Source organism: Pelophylax lessonae (genome assembly GCF_965119305.1).
Source record: "Pelophylax lessonae genome assembly, chromosome: 6".
NCBI classification, from domain to species: domain Eukaryota; kingdom Metazoa; phylum Chordata; class Amphibia; order Anura; family Ranidae; genus Pelophylax; species Pelophylax lessonae.
In genome coordinates, this window is record NC_138773.1 from 247,859,323 (window position 1) to 247,879,484 (window position 20,162).

Here is a 20,162-nt window from a genome sequence, read left to right on the forward strand (position 1 = left end):
TTCACCAATGGGGTATTAAACTTTGCTCCGCAGGAGTAGCTAGGCAACAAGATTTGTTAATAACAAAAGCTTTTAGCATAGACACACCCCTAGGGGCTGTCCCCTTAGTCAATACCTCCCTGCACCAGCATTCCCAACTCAGTTTGATCTTGCCTAGCTTAGGAGTAGCAGGCTTTCCTGTGCTCGGGCTTCATTCTCAGCCTTCTACCCTTTTTTTGATTTTATTTCAAGTATTTTTCTTTTCTTTACTAGCTGTTATTTTGTCAGCTTTAGTTTAGTGATCTTCGGATGAAGATGATCATGCGGAGCTGGGTCTCGGACTGGCCGCCCTGGATCCCAGGGCTGAGAGCCAGATGGATCCCAAGCCTGCCATCGAGCGTTCAGCTACGGTTCGCCCTGGCGCTATGAACGACCCATCCCTGTTCGCTGCAGGAATGCTGCCTGTGAGGTGGCTACCTCACTGGACGCCATTCTGCGGTCTTGTGCTGCGGTCCACTGCGTCCTGGCTGCGGCACTCCCTGTCATCCTGATAGCGGTTTGTCGCTTGAGAAGGCTCCCCACGCCATCCGGTATGGTAAGCACCTTCTATGTGGGGACCATCTGTGTGGGTGTCAGTCTGTGGCTGTGTGTACCCTCATGTCTGTGTGCTATGCGGGCTCCCTGTCAGATCCCTGTATGGATGCATGTCTTTGTGGGCTGCTAGGGGGGGGGCCCTCCCGCTCTGCTGTGAGTTCTGTGGAGCTGAATAGCCAGACATGTCTGAGCGGCGACCGCTATGCGGCCCGCCATTTCTTTTTGCAGAAAATGCTATGGATGGCCCTGTCCTGTACAGCGCTGTGTTTTGGCGCCGTTTGCCGCCATTTTGGCGGGCCGCGCTCGCTCGAGCACATGTCTGCGCCATTTTCTTGTAGCCTCGATCCCTCGGCCTGAGCGGCCATTTTGCGGAGCCTTCATAGGCTATATAAGTCAGCCGGTTATTGCATCACTTCCTCTTTCTCTGGGACAGCGATCGGTGGCAGCAGCCTGTTTGTGCTCTCTCCAGGTTTTTTCCTTCTTTGTCCTGTCATTCCTTCCTCAGTGTTCTCTATCCCTGTGGGATCGGTGCATGCAGTAGTGTGCGGTGGGCTGCGCTCGCCGTGGTGTTAAAGGGACAGTACCCTTTTTTGCTTTTAGACTGTGGGCATGGATTCTCAGGATTGCAAGTTTCCCCCCGCCCTGGTGGGGGACCAGGGGGGCTGCTGCACCCCCCGAGGGGGCTGATCTGGCCACTGTAGTGGCATCCTTAGTGTCTCAGGTGCAGATGCTGATGGCTGAACGATCCGCAAAAAGGGCCAGGTTATCCATTTCCTCTGATTCAGAGGGCGATGTGGCTGCTGGGGCTGGCGTGCCCTTCTCAGGGTCTCGCTCATCTCTGGACCTCGTGGGGTCTGAGGGGGAGGCGGAGGTGGAAGGGGTTGATACTTCTCCCCCTGGCTCGCCTGAGGAGCTTGCACTCATGGATGAGCTGATCGTCTCCATTAAGGATACTTTGCACTTGGAGGATGAGCCAGCTCCTCCTACTAGGGTGTCCTCCTTTGGGACGCAAAGGACCCGCAAATCAGCGCAGGTTTTTCCCTGCCCTGCTGAATTTCACCGTACGGTTAATGAGCAGTGGCGCAATTTAAAGAAGCCCTTTACGGTGCCGAATAAGTTTTTAAACTGCTTTATCCATTTGCGCCATCCACCGACGAGCGTTGGTGTGTGGCGCCTCAGGTGGATCACGCGGTAGCCGTTTCAAACAAAGCTACTGCGATTCCTTCTGAGGATACCCCGGTTTTCCGGGACCCTACGGACAGGAGATTGGAGTCTCTTGCCCGTCATGCCTACATGGTTGCTGGTTCTATGCTAAAACCTATTTTTGCTTCGGTTATGGCGGCCCAGTCGGTTGCCGATTGGACGAAGGTGCTCAGGCGCACACTGGTGGCTGCTTCGGCTCCGCCTACCACATTGGCCATGGTGGATCAAATCCGTCAAGGCGTCATGTACTTGTGTGATGCGGACTTGAATTTGGCTCCTTTGGCTGCACGCCTGTCTGGCGTGGCGGTGCTCAACCGTCGCCTGATATGGCTGAAGAATTGGTCTGTGGACCAATCTTCTCGCAAGACGTTGGCAGATTTTCCCTATGTGGGATCTCGCCTCTTTGGCGAGGCTTTGGATACTCTGATTAAGGGTGTTACTGGGGGCAAGAGTACTCTCTTACCCCAGAATCCCAAGCACAAGTCTTTCCGTGGCAAACGGAACCCCTCGTTTAGGCCCTCCCAGGGTTCCTTTCGTGCCTTTCGCGCTCAATCCAAGGGCAAGCCTTTCAAGGGCCAGGGCTCCCAGAAGAAGCCGTGGGCGGGTAAGCAAAAATCCGGTCAGTCCGGTTCCACTACCCACGCTAGTTCCGCCTGAAGGGACGCCCTCACCCGTTTCTGGGGTGGGGGGACGTCTGCGCGGTTTCCTCCAACCTTGGCTGATCTGCATTCAGGACAGGTGGGTTCAGGAAATCGTTCGATCTGGTTACAAGATCGAATTTCTCTCTCGGCCGGCGGGCAGATTTTTTCCCTCAAATCTTCAGCTGTCTCCGGAGCGTTTGCAGGATCTGCACCTGGCGGTGCGGGACCTGCGGACCCAAGGAGTGGTGGTCCCGGTGCCTCATTGGGACAGATTTCGGGGATTTTACTCCAATCTGTTCACTGTGCCCAGAAAGGAGGGCAAGGTGCGTCCGATTCTGGATTTGAAAGCTCTGAACCGCTTTGTGCGGGTGCGCAAGTTCCGCATGGAATCCCTGCGCTCGGTGGTGGCTGCCCTGAGTCCGGGGGAGTTCATGGCCTCCATCGATCTGAAGGATGCGTACCTACACATCCCCATCTTCGAGGGTCATAACGGTACCTTCGATTCGCCATTGCGGAGGAACACTACCAATTCGTGGCGTTACCTTTCGGTCTCGCTTCGGCTCCACGGGTTTTTACCAAGGTGCTGGCGCCGGTCCTGGCCCTGTTGCGGGCACAGGGTATTGCGATCTTGGGGTATCTGGACGATCTCCTCATACGGTCAACTGCCAGCCAGAGCCTGATGGCCGACCTGTCCACCACGGTGCAGACGCTGCAAGATTTCGGTTGGACTATAAACTTTCCGAAGTCGACTCTCTGTCCTTCGGTTCGCCTTCCCTATTTAGGGATGGTTCTGGACTCTGTTCAGGCGAAGGTTTTCCTTCCAGAGGATAAACTCCGGACGCCTCAGGACGAGGTCGGGGCTCCTCAGGGCCAACCACAGCTCGTCCCTCCGGACATGCATGAGATGTCTGGGGTTGATGGTTTTCGCCTTCGAGGCGATCCCTTTTGCCCAGTTTCACACGCGGGGTCTCCAGGCGGAGATTCTGGCGGAGTGGGACGGGCGTCCACAGTCCTTGGATCTGCAGATCTCGTTGAGCCACCGCACCAGACAGAGTCTTCTGTGGTGGCTCCAGTCCCCGGCAGTGTCGGGTGGCAAGTCTTTTTGTCCTTTGCTGTGGACGGTGGTCACCACGGATGCCAGCCTGACGGGCTGGGGTGGTGTCCTGGGCAATCTGTCCGCCCAGGGGACATGGTCGGAGGAGTCCTCCATTCCGATCAACATTCTGGAATTGCGAGCGATAAAGCTTTGCCTTCTGCAATGGTCGGAACGGCTTCAGGGCCGTCCGGTTCGGGTTCAGATGGACAATGCCACCGCGGTGGCCTACATCAACCACCAAGGGGGCACCAGGAGTGCCCGAGCGGCTCGGGAAGTAGCCGACATTCTGTCTTGGGCCGAGACGCACGTTCCGGCGATAACGGCAGTTCACATCCTGGGGGTGGAGAACTGGCAGGCGGATTATCTGAGTCGCCAGACCCTGGACCAGGGAGAATGGTCCCTTCACCCGGATGTCTTCCAGATGTGCGCGAAGTGGGGTTCCCCAGATGTCGACCTGTTCGCGTCTCGTCTAAACAACAAGGTGGAAAGGTTCGTGGCAAGGACGCGCGATCCTCAGGCAGACGCCTCAGACGCGTTAGTGGCGCCCTGGCATCAGTATCGTCTGATGTATGCCTTTCCACCGATTCAGCTGCTGTCCAGGCTCCTTCGCAGGTTAGCCTCGGAACCGCACACGGTGATTCTGGTGGCACCGGACTGGCCTCGCCGGTCTTGGTACGCAGACCTTGTAAATCTGGCAGTCGACACTCCGTGGCGTCTGCCACTTCGAGAAGACCTCCTGTCTCAAGGGGCGATATTCCATCCTGCTTTACAGTCGCTGGCTTTAACGGCCTGGCTGTTGAAAGCCAGGTCCTGAAGGACAGAGGTCTCTCCCCTGAGGTCGTTCCCACTTTGATCAAGGCTAGGAAAGCCTCTTTGGGAAAGATTTACTACCGTACTTGGAAAGCATACTTTGCCTGGTGTGAGTCCAGGGGGTTTTCCCCTCGCTCGTACTCGGTGTCCAGAGTGTTGGTTTTCCTCCAAACTGGAGTGGACCAGCGTTTGGCGTTGGCCACGGTTAAAGGCCAGATTTCTGCACTGGCCGTCCTTTTTCAGCACCCTGTGGCGTCGAACTCGTTGATCCGCACCTTTGTTCAAGGGGTGCGCCATTTGCCCCCTCCGCGGAGGGAGCCTTTGCCTCCATGGGACTTGAACCTGGTTCTGTCCGCGTTGCAACATGCTCCCTTTGAAAAGATCAGGGAGATCTCGTTGCCTCTGTTGGCCTTTTTGGTGGCGATCACTTCGGCTCGCAGGGTATCGGAGCTGGCGGCTTTGTCCTGCAGCTCTCCCTACCTAGTGATCCACAAGGACAAGGTGGTCCTACGACCTGTCCCGTCCTTTCTGCCGAAAGTGATCTCGGATTTTCACCTTAATGAGGAAATTGTTTTGCCTTCGCTCTGCGCGAAACCAAAGCATCCTAAGGAGGTTGCCTTACATTCATTGGATGTTGTCTGGGCGATCAGGGTTTATCTGTCGTCCACTAAGCCTTTTCGCAAGGCGGATTCCCTTTGTCCTTCCTGAGGGACCTCGGAAGGGCATGGCGGCGTCGGCGGCGACTATCGCCAAATGGATTAGACAAACCATTGTGCAGGCCTATGCCTTGAGGGGGAAGGTCCCTCCCTTCCCTGTGAAAGCGCACTCTACCAGGTCTTTGAGTACGTCTTGGGCTTTCCGGCATCAGGCTTCTGTGGCCCAGGTGTGTAAGGCGGCGACTTGGTCGTCCGTTCACACCTTCTCAAAGTTCTATAAGGTGGATGTTCAGGCATCGGCTGATGCCTCCTTTGGCCGTAAAGTTCTCTGTGCGGCAGTGCCTTAGGGACCCCTGTTTTTTTGGGTCTTTGGCTGTTGGGGTGTTTTACCCCTGGGTTACTTGTTTTTTCCTGGGTTGTTGCTCCTGTTGAGCACGTTTTCCTGTTGCCCAGTTGGTTCTCTTACTGTGTGTAAGGTTCCTTTCTCTGATGTGGGTACTGCGTTGCTTTTCTGCAGCTGCGTCTCCCACCCCTCAGGTCTACACTGCTTTGGGACGTCCCATTGGTGAAGACTTGGGAAGGGGCGGCGACTGTCAGAGGACGTAAGAGAAAACTGAATTTTTGTAAAATCTTACCATAAAATTCCTTTCTCTGAGTCCTCCGACTTTTGGGGTTTTTGTGTACTCTTACTGCTATGCTACCAAACTGAGTTGGGAATGCTGGTGCAGGGAGGTATTGACTAAGGGGACAGCCCCTAGGGGTGTGTCTATGCTAAAAGCTTTTGTTATTAACAAATCTTGTTGCCTAGCTACTCCTGCGGAGCAAAGGTCAATACCCCATTGGTGAAGACTTGGGAAGGGGCGGCGACTGTCGGAGGACTCAGAGAAAGGAATTTTACGGTAAGATTTTTACAAAAATTCCGTTATTTATATATAATAATATAATTTTTTTTTTCTTCAATCAAAACTTCTCTACAACACTGCTGGAGTTTTCTCTCTAATTACAGATATCTGGTATGGCTGTCCTCAGTCTGGTTTTTAGTGTACTGCATGTAGATACTTCTGGACCGAAAAGTGTAGGTCTAACCTGGAAGTGACCTTTGGGCACTTGGTTCCAAATGGAGTGCTTTCCAGGCTTGGCTCTGGTAAAAGTTAGCAGCAGAGCACTTTCTGTATTCAAATCTGCTAGTATTGCCTTAACACTTGCCCTGTTTTTGAAAACTCACCGAGTAGCCTGGCCAGGTCAAGCACCAGGAGCTACCTCTTTGCATAGGTCACAAGGCAATATTATTTCCCATTTATCCATGGCAGCAATTAATGCTTTTTAAGTCATGTTGCCCTCTGCTCTCTCCTGTTCTCAGAGTCCTCTTTATGGTTTAGTCCAATATGGCTAAGCCTGCCATTTTAGCTGGGGTCTTCACCAAGACTTTGATTCAAATTCCCAATTTTTTTTTTTTTGCTGACTGTGCTTGTACAAGCACGTTCCCATACCCTCTTCAACAGATTCTATATCTAGTTTGTCCATGACCCTAGCAGCTTTGGAACTATCTGATGAAGAGATTCTCATTCTGAGTCGCTTAAGTACTTGACTGATGAGCTTGCCCCTGAGGAGTAGCAGTCTGGGACTATTACTCCAAAATTAAAGGTTATTGTTTTCTCTCTTATTAATGCAGTGTGTGCAATACTGTAACTAGAGGATTAGCTTGTTGCTTCTATCAGTGCTATTCCCATTTTTAGGTCTTTTAAGCTTTCTAATGCTGCACAGACTGACTTTTTTTTTTTCGCTCACTTTTCCAGCTGTTTCTCTATGGAAATAGAAAACACCATAAGTTGTTTTCTCCCCTCCAAGCATTAACTTTCTTTATATCTGTTTTACAAGGATTTTGTACAGAAGTGGTCTGCTCCCACTGTGGATCTGGCCATGTCCTGCTTTTACCATTTTGGTAGAGGATGTGCCCATGTTTTAAAGTGGTTATAAAGCTTAACTATTTTTTACCTTAATGCATTACAGTAAAACCTTGGATTGCGAGCATAATTCGTTCCGGAAACATGCTTGTAATCCAAAGCACTCTTATATCAAAGCGAATTTCCCCATAAGAAATAATGGAAACTCAGATGATTTGTTCCACAACCATTTATTCATAAGTCCTTCAGTTTATAGTCCATATAAAAAGATTATAGCATTGCGATAGGTTATATAACCATAAAATGTCCATCCACTAATAGCCCCTTCCACAAGGGGATTTGAAGCAAAATCCAGCAGGAGCTACAGAGTATCAAAGAGAAGAGAGGCGCCTCTAAGTGTAGCAATATGGTTACATTTAATGAAGGTACAACATTTAGCAACTCACATGGTTGATGAATAAAACAGGCATATCTTAGTATGCAGGCATCCGGGGTAAAGCTATCCACATAGACTATCTTCTGCACCGCCGGCTGCCAGTCTGTAATCCTGACCGGAAAAACCACACTGCAGTAAAGCGATCTGAAAGCGAGGGGCAGCATGGAAGGGATGACGTAGATGGCTATGCGGAGGATGGTCCATGTGGACAGCTTTAGCCTGGATGCCTGCATCCTTAGATGTGCCTGTTTCTATCATCAACCACGTGAGTTGCTAAATGTTGTACCTTCATTAAATTTAACCATATTGCTACACTTAGAGGCGCCTCTCTTCTCTTTTCTACTCAGCTGTGACTTGAGGCTACTTGTATATCAAGACATCGCTTGTAAACCAAGTCAAAATTTATTTGAAAATTTTGCTTGTCTTGCAAAGCGCTCTTAAACCAAGTTACTCTCAAACCAAGGTTTTACTGTATTTGCATTAAGGTAAAAAATATTTAGGAATCAGTACATACACTGCATGCACAGTGGGGAGCAAGCTGTGAAACAGCAGAAAGTCACAACCAGCTTCCATAGGCAAGATGGTGGCAATAAAGACTAGGAAATACCCAGCCTCAGTGGACTTCTGAGCTGGTAAGTGTTTAAGTCAGCATCTACAGTATTTGTAGCAGCTGAATTTCAATTTTTTTTTCCAACAAAAGACTACTTCCTCTTTAAAGACTAAAAAAGACAGAGGAAGACTTGCAAGACACCTGGTCTGCACACTCTCTCTCACAATCTCACACAATCTTCGGATTAGGAGCAGTTGGCAAAGGCACTGTTGGACAACATGTCTGAATGTTCAGACAATACAGGGGTTAAAATAGATCCTGAGCCTTCGGAAATCGTTACTGTAACTAACCTATTTCTTGGAGTGTCTGGGTCTAGTCCTGGACACATTTCTGGCTAGAGTTTTCTCCACAGGAGAAACTTTAGACTCTCACATCTCAGGTTTGTGCTCTGCAGTTTAGAAGCTACCTCTGTGCTTTTGCATGCTATTCCTGGGCCTGCATCCTTCAAAAAATTCCCTTTGCCCTTTTCCACTCCGACAGAATGCTGCAACGCAACATTCTCTGGTCATGGGACTGATCTCTGAACAGACAGATTTGGTTGACAGTAAAGACGGGGTTGTCCCTAACTCGGTGATTCAGAAATCCTAGCTCTGGAGTCAGGGAAGCCCTTGCTTACCATCTTTTGGAAGATCCTTATGACTGACACCAGCCTGTTGAGCTGTAGAGGAGTCCTGCACATCGTCGTACTGGACACTTGGTCATCGGAGGAATCTCATCCCCTGATGAACATCTTGGAGATTCGGTGATTTTTGCAGCATTGGACCACCCTTCTGGAGGGTCATCTGATCTAGATTTAGTTAGATAACATGGCAATGGCAAACAACTCCCTATCAGGGAGTAACCAGAGGTTTAACTGCAGCAGATCGGGTAAAGAGTATCCCTTCCTGGGCAGAGCTTCATGTTCCAGGATTGTCAGCTGTGTACATTCTAGATGTAGACAATTGGAAGGCTGACTTTTTCTGCCAGCAGTGCCTGAACCCAGGGGATTTATCCCTTCACCCAAAGATGTTGCAGAACCTGTTTCACAGGTGGCGACACTGGATGTGGACCTCCTGGCCAGGATGGGTTTATACTAGGTAGGGATTCTCTACAACTATGTAGTGCAATGACCTGCCTGACTGAATATATATTGTTAGATTGGATAGTTTACATAGACTATCTTATTACAAAGTTTTGGTAAAGTTAAAGTGTAAGTAAACCTTTACAGAAAATCTATAAGGTGACATTACACTGGACCCCTCCCCATCCCCCTTAGTCCTGCTGCATCAGACTGCCGCGACCCCCACTGTCGGACACGAAAAATGCACTTCACCCGCAGCTTAACCTTGTGTCCATATCGCTTAGGCAGTACAGACTGCAGGGATTTCTAATTGGCCAGCACCATCACATGGGATTGGTACTAACTAGAACTAAGTCTGTATTGGCAGCCTCAGCTCTGTTCCGGTGTGCTTTGGGGGGGGGGGTTCCCCTCCCCTCCAATCAGCTCTCAGGGCTCTCTTCACTGAGCTCTGCATAGTGTAACTTCAGCTCTCAGCTGTAGAAAAGACTGCAGATAAACAGGTACAACTTATATATGAGGATTTGTTTCCTCTGTGTGTATCACCTGAGGCCAGTTATTTCAATAGATGTAGGAAAGGGTTTACAACCACTTTCATTTTTCTTTTTCACACACGCTTAGCGTTTAATCCTTTAAATCCAGGACACCTTTCGATTTTGTTTTGTTATATCTCACTAACTGAGGAAGAAAAAAGCCAAGACCTCTCAGCCATGTGTTATTGTAGAAGCCTTTACAAAATAAGTAGCCAATGCTCTTGAATAAATCCACAGTGCACATTTATTTAATGCAAGAACAGAATAAATGGAATAAGCCTGCTGACTGATTTTGGCTAATCCTGGCCTTAGTTGTAGCCAAGTATGGTTAGATCTCTGCATCCTTCTATACCCACCCACAACTGAGGTAAAGCAAGCGTGACAATATCAGAACTGTATTATTGCAGAGATCTTCGAAGAAAAGTACAATAACAATATTATGAATACATTCAACAAACATTTTGGTATCTATCTGATGTTGCATTAAAGTGTTACTAAGCCCAGGACCCTGCATTCACTATATCTGATGTTCCACAGTACACAAAATAGGCATGTAACGATATTACCGCTATCACAGTATCGCAGAGTTTTACATGGCCCAATACCGTCGCGGTGGGTGCACGGTCTGGCCGCCTTCTATGTGTCTCGTCGGCGGCTCCTGTCTGTCACTCACTCACCTCTAATGCTATGCTGTAGTGCTGCTTGCTTACTGGCCGAGCCGAGGCGAGCGGCTGCCAGTTGGTTAGAGCATTGTGGGTGGGCGGGCTTGTGGGGCGGAGGCGGGCGGAGCCAGCGCATGAGAGCGGCGGACTCGGCGGAGCAGAGCCAGCTTCCCAGGCAGGCAGTGGCACCACGGCAAGACACAGACACCGGACCGCCGGTGAGTAATAATGTGAAAGAAATTTAAAAAAACACACTGACGCCACTCAAGTCATAATGACATGTACTACTGGTCTGGATTGGTCGGATTTACACAGAAAGAGAGGATAGTTTTCAGAATAAGCAGAACAGTGCTAGGAAGAGAAGGGGTATCATAGGTGCCGTGCTAGTGGGGGAGTGGAGAAGAGCATGAGGCCCAAAATGTGGTGTCTTCTAATCTTAGAGAGAAGGAGTGACTGTAATGTTTATATTTCAAAGTGATTTTTTATGTGTCTTACTGGCTTTGCTTTCACATATTTGCAAACTTATTTCTTCAATGAAGAAATAAGTTTGCAAATATGTGAAAGCAAAGCCAGTAAGCCACATAAAAAATCACTTTGAAATATCGCAATAAATATCGTACCGTGAGGTCAATATCGAAATTGTATCGTACCGTGAGATTTTGATATCGTTGCATCCCTAACACAAAACATGGAAATGCAATTATTTGAGTAAATATAAACTGCTAAATACCTTTTCTCATCAGCAGTATATAACAGTCTTGTGACTTCTATCAGGGTCTGGTTAAAGCTTGTAGGAGGAGTTTGCATTCTTCTGACTGTTCTTTGAAGCTACATGGCCTGTGCTGATTGGCCCTGTGCTGATCACAAGCACAACCCCCCCCCCATCCCAAGAAAGAAAACAAAGCACTCTGGTAATACACACCAAACTGAACATGTGCAGAGTGCCCCCAAGGCTCTGTTCTATCAGCAGATACATTGGGGACTGTGGAAGAAGGAGAGGGTAAGAGAAGACCGGATCAAAGAGCCTTTTTACAGTATAAAAAAATCGTTCAAACTCCTTTTCGAAAAATTAACTCTTGGCCGTGAGCGTAATGACCGATAAATAGTTCAATGGACATGAATGAATCAGTTTTTTGTTCAATTTTTCACATATACCTAGTGCAAACAGTTTGGAAGAGAAACACATTAACCTTTCAATTTATTGTTCATTCGGCAGAAAATTTCCAAACTTGTCATTCGTTTTTTTGGCTCAAAAGCATCCCAACCGATTTCCAATTCGTGCCCATTAACTGGCTGAAAAACTAAAGAACCGTCTAAATGACTGAATTTCAGGCGATTTTTCGTATAGTGTATGGCCAGCGTTAACCAGTATATAAACCGTCACTCCTCAAATAAATAAGGGAAGAGAGGGTGTGATCCTCCTGGATTAACAGCAGCATATATTTAAAGAGGACTATAGGTCCATAAGAAAAATCATCAGAGGAATCAGCCAAAATCTTGCAGTTTTATTGAGATCTAGGTGTGTGAATAGAGATGGACGCTTGTTCGTTGCAGCTGGCTGTCTGTGGTGACAACGTTGTCATTTTTCAATCCCTGCAATAGTGGAGGTGTAGTTTTTTAGAATTTTGCATTTTTTAATAAAGCTCTTTATTATTCTGTAATACACCAGGTAATTCATCTTTGACAATTTTTCTTGTGCACCTATAGTCCTCTTTAAATTTGTTTGGATTGTGCTGCACCGTGGGATGAAATGTGCTGGTTCCCTGGCTGTCATTTTGATCCTCTGTGGGTAACACTGACCAATAGAGCTGCAAGATTCTGGAAAAAATGAGAATCACAATTCTTTTTTTTTTGCTCAGAATAAAGATCACGATTCTCAGTGTAACATCATCTTTCACATTATACAAAAAAATTGTCTAACTTTACTGTTTCGTTTTTGTGTTTTTTTACTCATTAAAGTGTATTTTTCCCCGAAAAAAAAAATTGCATTTGAAAGACTTCTGCACAAATACAGTGTGACATAAAATATTTCAATGACCGCTATTTTATTCTCTAGATTTTGGGGGGTTCTAAGTAAATTTTATAGCAAAAATACTGATTTTAAAGCGGAGTTCCACCCTAAAAATGCTCTTTTCCCCTTCTGCTTGCTCTAAATTACCTGAAAAACAATTGGATAATTAAAATTTTTTTTTTTATTCACTTACCTTGTTTTTAAAGAAAATATACTTACCTTACTTCCTCTTCCTCCTTCTGCGGACATGGCCCGCGCCGTCACTTTCTCCTTGCATTGACTCCTGTGAGATGAACGTCTTTGCTCCCAGGAGTCAATGCGCCTGCACCGGCCTCGCTCGTCAGTTCCAGCGCAGTCGCATCATTCCCTGCTAAACAGCTTCTGGGAATGCCCAGAAGCTGTGCAGGGATGACGCTCCTGCACCGGAACTGACGTGCGGTGCCGGTGCTGGGCATTCTGGGACCGAAGAGGATGCCCTGGCTTCAGCTGCCCACACCTGAGATGGCAGTGCTGGACAAGAAATTTTCAAGGTAAGTATTTCTTCTAAAAGGTAAGTGCAACCTGGAAAGGTTCAGAGGCTATCCATTCTGAAATGCACTAGCCCTGACTGTTCCGGGGGTATTTTTATTTCAAAAACGTGTCTGAGGCCGGAACTCCGCTTTAACTTGTAAGCAACAAGTGTCAGAAAAAGGCTTAGTCTTAAGTGGTTAAACTGACCTCATTTGCAGAAGTTCATCCCTTTGATCTAAAAGAACCAAATGATACTTTGTGACCCTATTGGGGAGATTCCATTTACTTCCTGTGTGAGTGCCACTATCACAGGAAACGAGAGGTAATCTCTCCAAGTAATCCTTTATGTATCTCATTATGTATTTCCCTTCTTTAAGCCAGTTCAGTCTATTACAAGTTAAATTTCTATGTTTTATTCTGTAAAAGTATTGAGGAATTCCTGGAGAGAATCAATGCTGTGAGCAGAACTCTGAAAAGATTGTCACTATTTTCTCCAGTCATGTATAATTTGTTTGGATACCCTCAAACAAAACACATTTTATTCTTTAGTTAGAATAAAACTATATGTGCATCTTATCCAATCTGACCCGTTCTACATGGGTGTCCTTATTAAATAGTTTCATGCGCTTTTTCTGTACTGTGGCAGACAAATATAAAGTCTTATTTAACAGCGTGATCCTTGCGTTTGTGAAGTGGCAATGTATACTGTAATTGGCTCGTCCATTGAGGGGAAAATATTCAGCCATGCCTAGAATGAGGGGAATTATAGGATTTAGACACAGAGTTGTTGAATAGTTTCTCTATTGGTTAACTTTGTATTGACAGCAGGGATGCTGGGATTACACAAAACAATGGTGGGTGTTTACGTAAATTACACGTACAGATTTTTTCTAATGGAATATATAACTAGTTCAGGCCATAAGCCAAGTAATATTTTTATGCTGTGAATTTATTTCTTGGACAATGAAGTACCCGTAAGCCTCTTCTTCTTCTTCTTCTTTTTTTTTTTTTTTTTTTTTTTTATGTGGGCACATGAAATAAGAAATACTACATACGTTATTGAACATGACTGGTGTGGCGGATCATTTAAAGCAGAGTTCCACCCCTTTTGCTGTTTAGTAAAGATCAGCAGCTACAAAAAGTGTAGCTGCTGACTTTTAATAAGCACACACGGTCCAGCGATGCGGCCAGCGGGAGCCTCAGTTCTCCCCGTGGCACCGACATCTCTAGTGTGGGCACCTGGCTGTGACAGCTTGCGACTTCACAGCCGGGTGCGCACTACGCATGCACGAGTCTCGCTGTGCGTCCTGAGTGGATGGGCAATCTTCTGGGACCTGTGACGCGTTCCAGAAGATTGGAGGGAGGGGGAGAGGAGAACACCTGCTTGAGCCTCCTAGGTGGCCCGAGCGGAAGTGGGAGCGGATACCTGTCAAAACTAGGTACCCCCCCCCAAAAAAAATGACATGCCAAATGTGGCATGTCAGGGGGTCAGGAGGCCTTAAAGCGGAAGTTCCAGTTTTGGGTGGAACTCTGCTTTAAGCTAGTAAACCAGCGCTGCTCAATAAAGCCTCGGCAGTTGGTTCAAACCCAGATTGTTTTGCTGAAATATTTCTAATGTTAGCTGATTTAGTATTTTGGATCTGGTTTGTAAAATACTCAGCTTTGCACTGAACAATGGTACCGATCACTCACTGTGTTCATTAGAAAAGGAATAGGCCATTAAATTACATATTTACCGGCCCCTTTCTTGCTCTCCATCCTGACACGTTCCCTGCTGCAGTTGGTAGAAGAGGAGGGAAACTGACAGTGCTGCAGGGGGAGGGGTTAGGGATAATAACCGTTTGGTCCTGGGGTTTGCATTATTTCAATGAACATGCATAGTAAGACTTAAAGAAGGGGTCAGCAACCTGCTGATCGCAATCTATCTGATGATCGTGGGTAGGTGACAGGTAGACTGCGATTCTTCCTTGCTGGCCCCTCTTTTCTCCTGCAACCACTAAATGCCGGGGGGAGGGAAAGGAGGAGAAGCGGCTTTTAGCAGCTTCAGAACGAAAGGGGTCCAGTACCAGTAAATGCCACCCCACCTGTCCCAGTTCTGGGGCTCAGCAAGGAAGGAACATGGTTTACCTGTCCTGTTTACCTGTCCTTGATCGGCGGGTTGCAGACCCCCGCTTTAAGTCTTACTATGTATGTCCGTTGTAATAATGCAGGCCTCTGGACCAAACCATTATTATGCTTACATTTAATGATAAAAGGATAACTGTCAAAAAATATATATAATCGCTGACTTGATTTTTATGTTTCAATGTTTTTATTGAAGTTTGTTGGTAAAGAAAAGTGTTAACAGTGCACTAGGAGCCAACGTGGCTCAATTATTTCTTACGTATACAGTAAATATCTCAGAAAACAAGACATACATTGGTGTCAATGCAAAAAAAGAAAAAAAAAAACACACACAGAAGCAAAATGGGCAGTCAATAAGACTGCAACCTAAAAACATAAACTCAAGTTAGGCATCCAACCAACAGTGTGAAAGCACGTCGACACATAGACAGACAGACAGCGCCCCCGCTATTACATCCTACAGGACCGACGGTCTGGGTCCGACCCTCCAATGGCGCCCCTACGGGAACTCACTGCGCCCTTCCAGAGGGGACGAACTCCAACCCCGACCCCTGTATGAAATCCTCCACTAGTGGGGGGCACAGCCTGTCGTCCGTGCACTGTCAAAAAAAATAAAAAATACCAGAAATTAAGAGAAAAAAGAAAAGATAGATAGAGGGAAATGGACCAGACTGGGGGAAAAGGAGGAAACCGCAGAGGAGAGCAGCAGGAATGGAAGAGTGAAAGAGAAGAAAGAAAGAGACATCGGCGGCTATGGGGAAAATAGAAAGTCGAGGGTCGACATCCAGGCCCCGCCCGCCCCACCGGGGGAAATTCCCCCCGCAACAACTCATCCAAGGCTACCAAGGCACCCAAGCACCCCTATGAGGGGCCCGCCAGGTACCTTATCCAGGGGTCCCAAATCTTGTCAAACATGCGCATCCTATCATTCAATATTGCCACAATCCGTTCATTTAACATGATCCAGGTCAGTTGAGCTTTCAAGAGCTCAAATGGCACCACTGGGGTTCGCTGACTTGATTTTTAAGGTGCAAGCTCCAGAGCTGTCATCCCTAATATTGCTTGACTGTGTAAAGTCCATGGCCTGGAACAGGCATATTCGCAGTCTCATTGTCTGCTCTGTGTATGCTTGTTCCATGTCAGTGGTTTACAAAGTAATAAAGGGAGAAAATAGCCCTTAAGCACATGCTTTCACAAAAAAATCCGTAAAGGCAGAGGGTGCACTTTCCAAAGCAAGGCAGCAGTGGAAGTTTTCAGGGTCTCCTGGAAGCATAGTTTTGTATGAAAATGCAGATTTAAGGGAGGAAAATTGCACAGAAAGGATCAGTGAAGAGACTGCAGTCTTTCCCAGAACTACCATTTAGCCCACGCTTAACAGGAAAAGAGTGTAGTCAATCAGTCCCGGACTTCTACATATTTTTTTTTCTCCCCGTGCAAGCATGTAAAGCCCATTCTTTGGTCTGTTTCCAAGACATTCTATATTGCAGACCCCGTGAAAGTACCGTATATACTCGAGTATAAGCCGAGGCCCCTACATTTACCACAAAAAGATGGGAAAAACGATTGACTCGAGTATAAGCCTAGGGTGAGAATGCAGGGTGGCAGGCATGGTACAGGAGAATGAAGGGCGGCGGGCATGGTACAGGAGAATGCAAGGCGGCGGGCATGGTACAGGAGAATGCAGGGTGGCTGGCATGGTACAGAAGAATGCAGGGTGACTGGCATGGTACAAGAGGATCCGGGGTTGTGGGCATAATACTACAGGAGATGCAGTGCTGTGGGCATGGTACAGGTGGGCCATGCCCGCAGCACTGCATCCCTTGTATGCCCGCAGCCCTGCATATTGGCAGGTAGTGCAGCTGTTTCACTTACCTGTTCCAGAGGCGCCTTCATTTTAAAAATGGCGCCGACACGTCATTGCGCACGCGCCGCCGCCGCTCGTATACGTTTGGCTATTCCCGGCCTGTCCCGAGCGGCGGCAATGCATGCGCGGTGACATGTATGCGCCGGGCGACGCCATTTTTAAAGCTTAAGCACGTCGGAGCGGCCAAGGACTTTTTTTTTTTTTTTTTTTTCTTGACTTGAGTATAAGCCGAGGGGGGACGTTTTCAGCACAAAAAAATGTGCTGAAAAACTCTGCTTATACTCGAGTATATACGGTAGTAGGAGTTGGCAGGGCCCTCTACGTCTATTCTATATTATACAAATGGTGCCTGACTACAGCTCCCTAAATGTTACCAGTCACTTGGTGGGCTGGCTGTTGGGAGATTCCAGCAATTTGAGCGGCTTTTGTGTGTCTGTATGGGCAGTGATTCGTGAGCAGTAAAGTTCCCTATCATCACTGCATCATGGGAGTAGACCCTACTGATTGGGTTGAATTGGCATGCAGACTACTGCTTGTAATGCCCACATGTGGTATTGCTTGTATCTTTTTCGGTTACTTTGTGATAAAGCAATGAAAAGGAAACCTCTGTGCTAATGTGCTTTTAATGAACAAGAGTGCTGCACAAAAAGCTACTTACAATGGTAGGAAAACTATGCAAGAAATTACAAATATGTACACAACGCACATGTCCAAAATATCTAAATTTCCTAGCAAATAGGAACTGATAATGGTCTGTATGCTATGGGGATACTCTAAAAAGTCAGTAAGCTTGGGTTATAGTGGCTTCACCATTTCTGTATTCCACGAGGACTCCAGGATACTAAAGCGATTTCAGAAACCGGGTTTGCTCATAATGTAGAGTTAGTGTCATCCCCAGGTGAAGTTCCTTCTGGCATTATATTCTTTGGTCTCAGGGAGACCACTTTACTATACCCAGTTCTTCTGTTTCTTTTAGCCATATCCGCTTTCACTAATATGCACCTACTCACCATTCACTAGAGTGCTTATTGTTTAATCATACTACCACTTTTAATCTTATGGTTGAAAATGTTCCTTAGCATATGACAGCTACATACACAGGTTTTCTTTTAAAATCCCTCAGATCCTCCTTGTATTTTTGAAGGCAAAATTGCATTCTTTAACAGCCTTACCCTTTTAAATGCGATTTGCCATAAAAATTCCCCAATAAATACTTCAGACCCTTTATGTCTATTTATTTACCTTCTTAATTAGGCAACCCAAATTCTTTAAAACCGTAATAAACTTTGAAACCTAAAAAAAAAAAAACGTTCTCTTCAAGATAAAGGCATTCGCATACTTGCACATTATGAAAGACTTACCTTGAAACAAGACCCGCTGTCAATGCTGCAGAGGCTTCTAAATTCAGCCGGTCTTCCTTCTGGGTTTGTGAGCTGCGGCCACTTAAAAGACTTGAGCCACGATGATGTCACAACCGCGGCACAGAGTTCTGAAGGTACGGCAGGGAATGCCATTCCTTTAAAGTGCATGGGCCTGTGACATCACCAGCTGCCAAACAAGTGATTATATTTACTAAATGGTGCATTTTTAGGAGATATTCATTCATCCTACAGGCAAGTTTTATTATAAGCGTATTTATTATACCTGTAGGTAAAAATCACAATGCAGAGTTTACTACCATTTTAACCCTTACGTATTTGTAAGCAGGTTTCCCTTTGAAATAGCCATGGCTTTTCACATGTCTGTTTACCATTTTATTTACACAACCTGTATTATTTAACCCTTGAATAGCTGTGTACAAGTTGGTGTTTGGCTTCCCATTACAAACACTATTCTATTTCTCTTATTAAATTAGGACATTTGCCTTTTTAATAGAATTATAAGATGAAATATGGCAATTCTATTATCACTTCTGAGGATGTAAATGCACCCATTACTAAACTTATATATATTAGGGATCGACCGATTATCGGCAGGACCGATATGCACTTTCCCTGATATATCGGTATCGGCCCCGGAGGTTACCGATATTGGTGTATGTAAAATCCTAGCATCCACTTTATTAGTGTTTTATATAATGTCCAGTGTGTGTTTTTGTAATCTAATACTGTAGTGTGAAATACCTTCATTACATCGCTGTTTGGCCCTTCCGTGACCCCCAGCTGTCAGTGGGGGGGAGGAGAGAAGAACAGCAAAGCGAAGATTGGTTGAGCCTGGAGCTGCGATGTAACGGAAGGTATTTCACACTATTCTAATCTAATACCCGGCACTTTTGTATGCACTGCAAAGGGGAGGGGCAGAGATCGTCCTCTGACAGCGGAGAGAAAACCGCAGAGTAGGAGATTAGGGAGCAGAGCCCGGAGCAGCAATATAATGAAGGTATTTCCCACTATTCTATTACAAAAACACACACTGGACATTATATTAAACACTAATAAAGTGGATTCTAGGATTTTAATGACACTAAACTAGCTTCACACAGGATTCCTGGCAGGCAGGGAGGGAAGAGAAGACCGCACATTACAGCTAAAAGACCTACCCCACATGTTCTGGACCATATTTGTGTCAAAAATTTTTATTTTTCAAAAATTTAAATGTACAAAATATCAGCCCATATCGTCCGATACCGATATGCAATGGCCAAAATATCGGTATCGGCAACGAAAAACCGATATCGGTTGATCCCTAATAAAATAAATATATATATATATATATATATAATATATATATATACATACATATATTATCAAAAGGTCAAGCATATTATTGACTCTTATCAACGTAGCCTGGGTGCAGTGTTTGACCAGAACTCCTCTAGAACAATGGAAGGAGCTAATAATGTGCACATTGCGCATCTTATCGTCTACATTTGGCCCAATATACAACAAAAGTCTCTATTTCCTATTGTATTAGAGGACAGAATATACAAACATTGTTCCATTGGCATTTATCTAAGGAATGTTCACACAAGAAAACTGATGTTTACTCCTAAAACGAAGATCTTCTATGCAAAACTAAAACATCACCAAATCTATGTGAATATATAATGTCTGTCTGTCTTAAAACACAAGTGAAGTATGTGGCATGGGGTTATGGGGATGACAGCCTGTCTGCTGGGGAAGAGGTTAGATGACACTGGAGGTCTTTCAGCCTGGAAGTCAGCAAGCAGCCAAAGGTTTTAGTGCAATTTTGCAGAGCACACTAAATTACACACCTGTGTAAAGCAGTGTTTTTCAACTCCAGGCCTCAGGGCACACTAACAGGCCAGGTATGCAAGAAAACTGAAATACATCACAGGTGATATAATTTGCTGCTCAGTGATTGCAGTACTCTAGTCTGGATCTCCCCCAAGGTAATACTTAAAATCTGGCCTGTTAGTGTGCCTTGAGGACCTGAGTTGGGAAACACTGGTGTAAAGAAATCAGTGAGGTTGCATATCCAAAATGGGTGCGTCCCAAACCATTGAGGGAAA

At 46.2% G+C, this 20,162-nt stretch overlaps 1 protein-coding gene across 1 annotated transcript in view; it reads left to right on the forward strand.

Moving 5' to 3' along the window:
• Positions 1–20,162, forward strand: part of CIRSR (corepressor of RBPJ and splicing regulator) — a 75,163-nt gene that overhangs the window by 52,333 nt on the left and 2,668 nt on the right. The gene's annotated exons all lie outside the window — the stretch shown is intronic.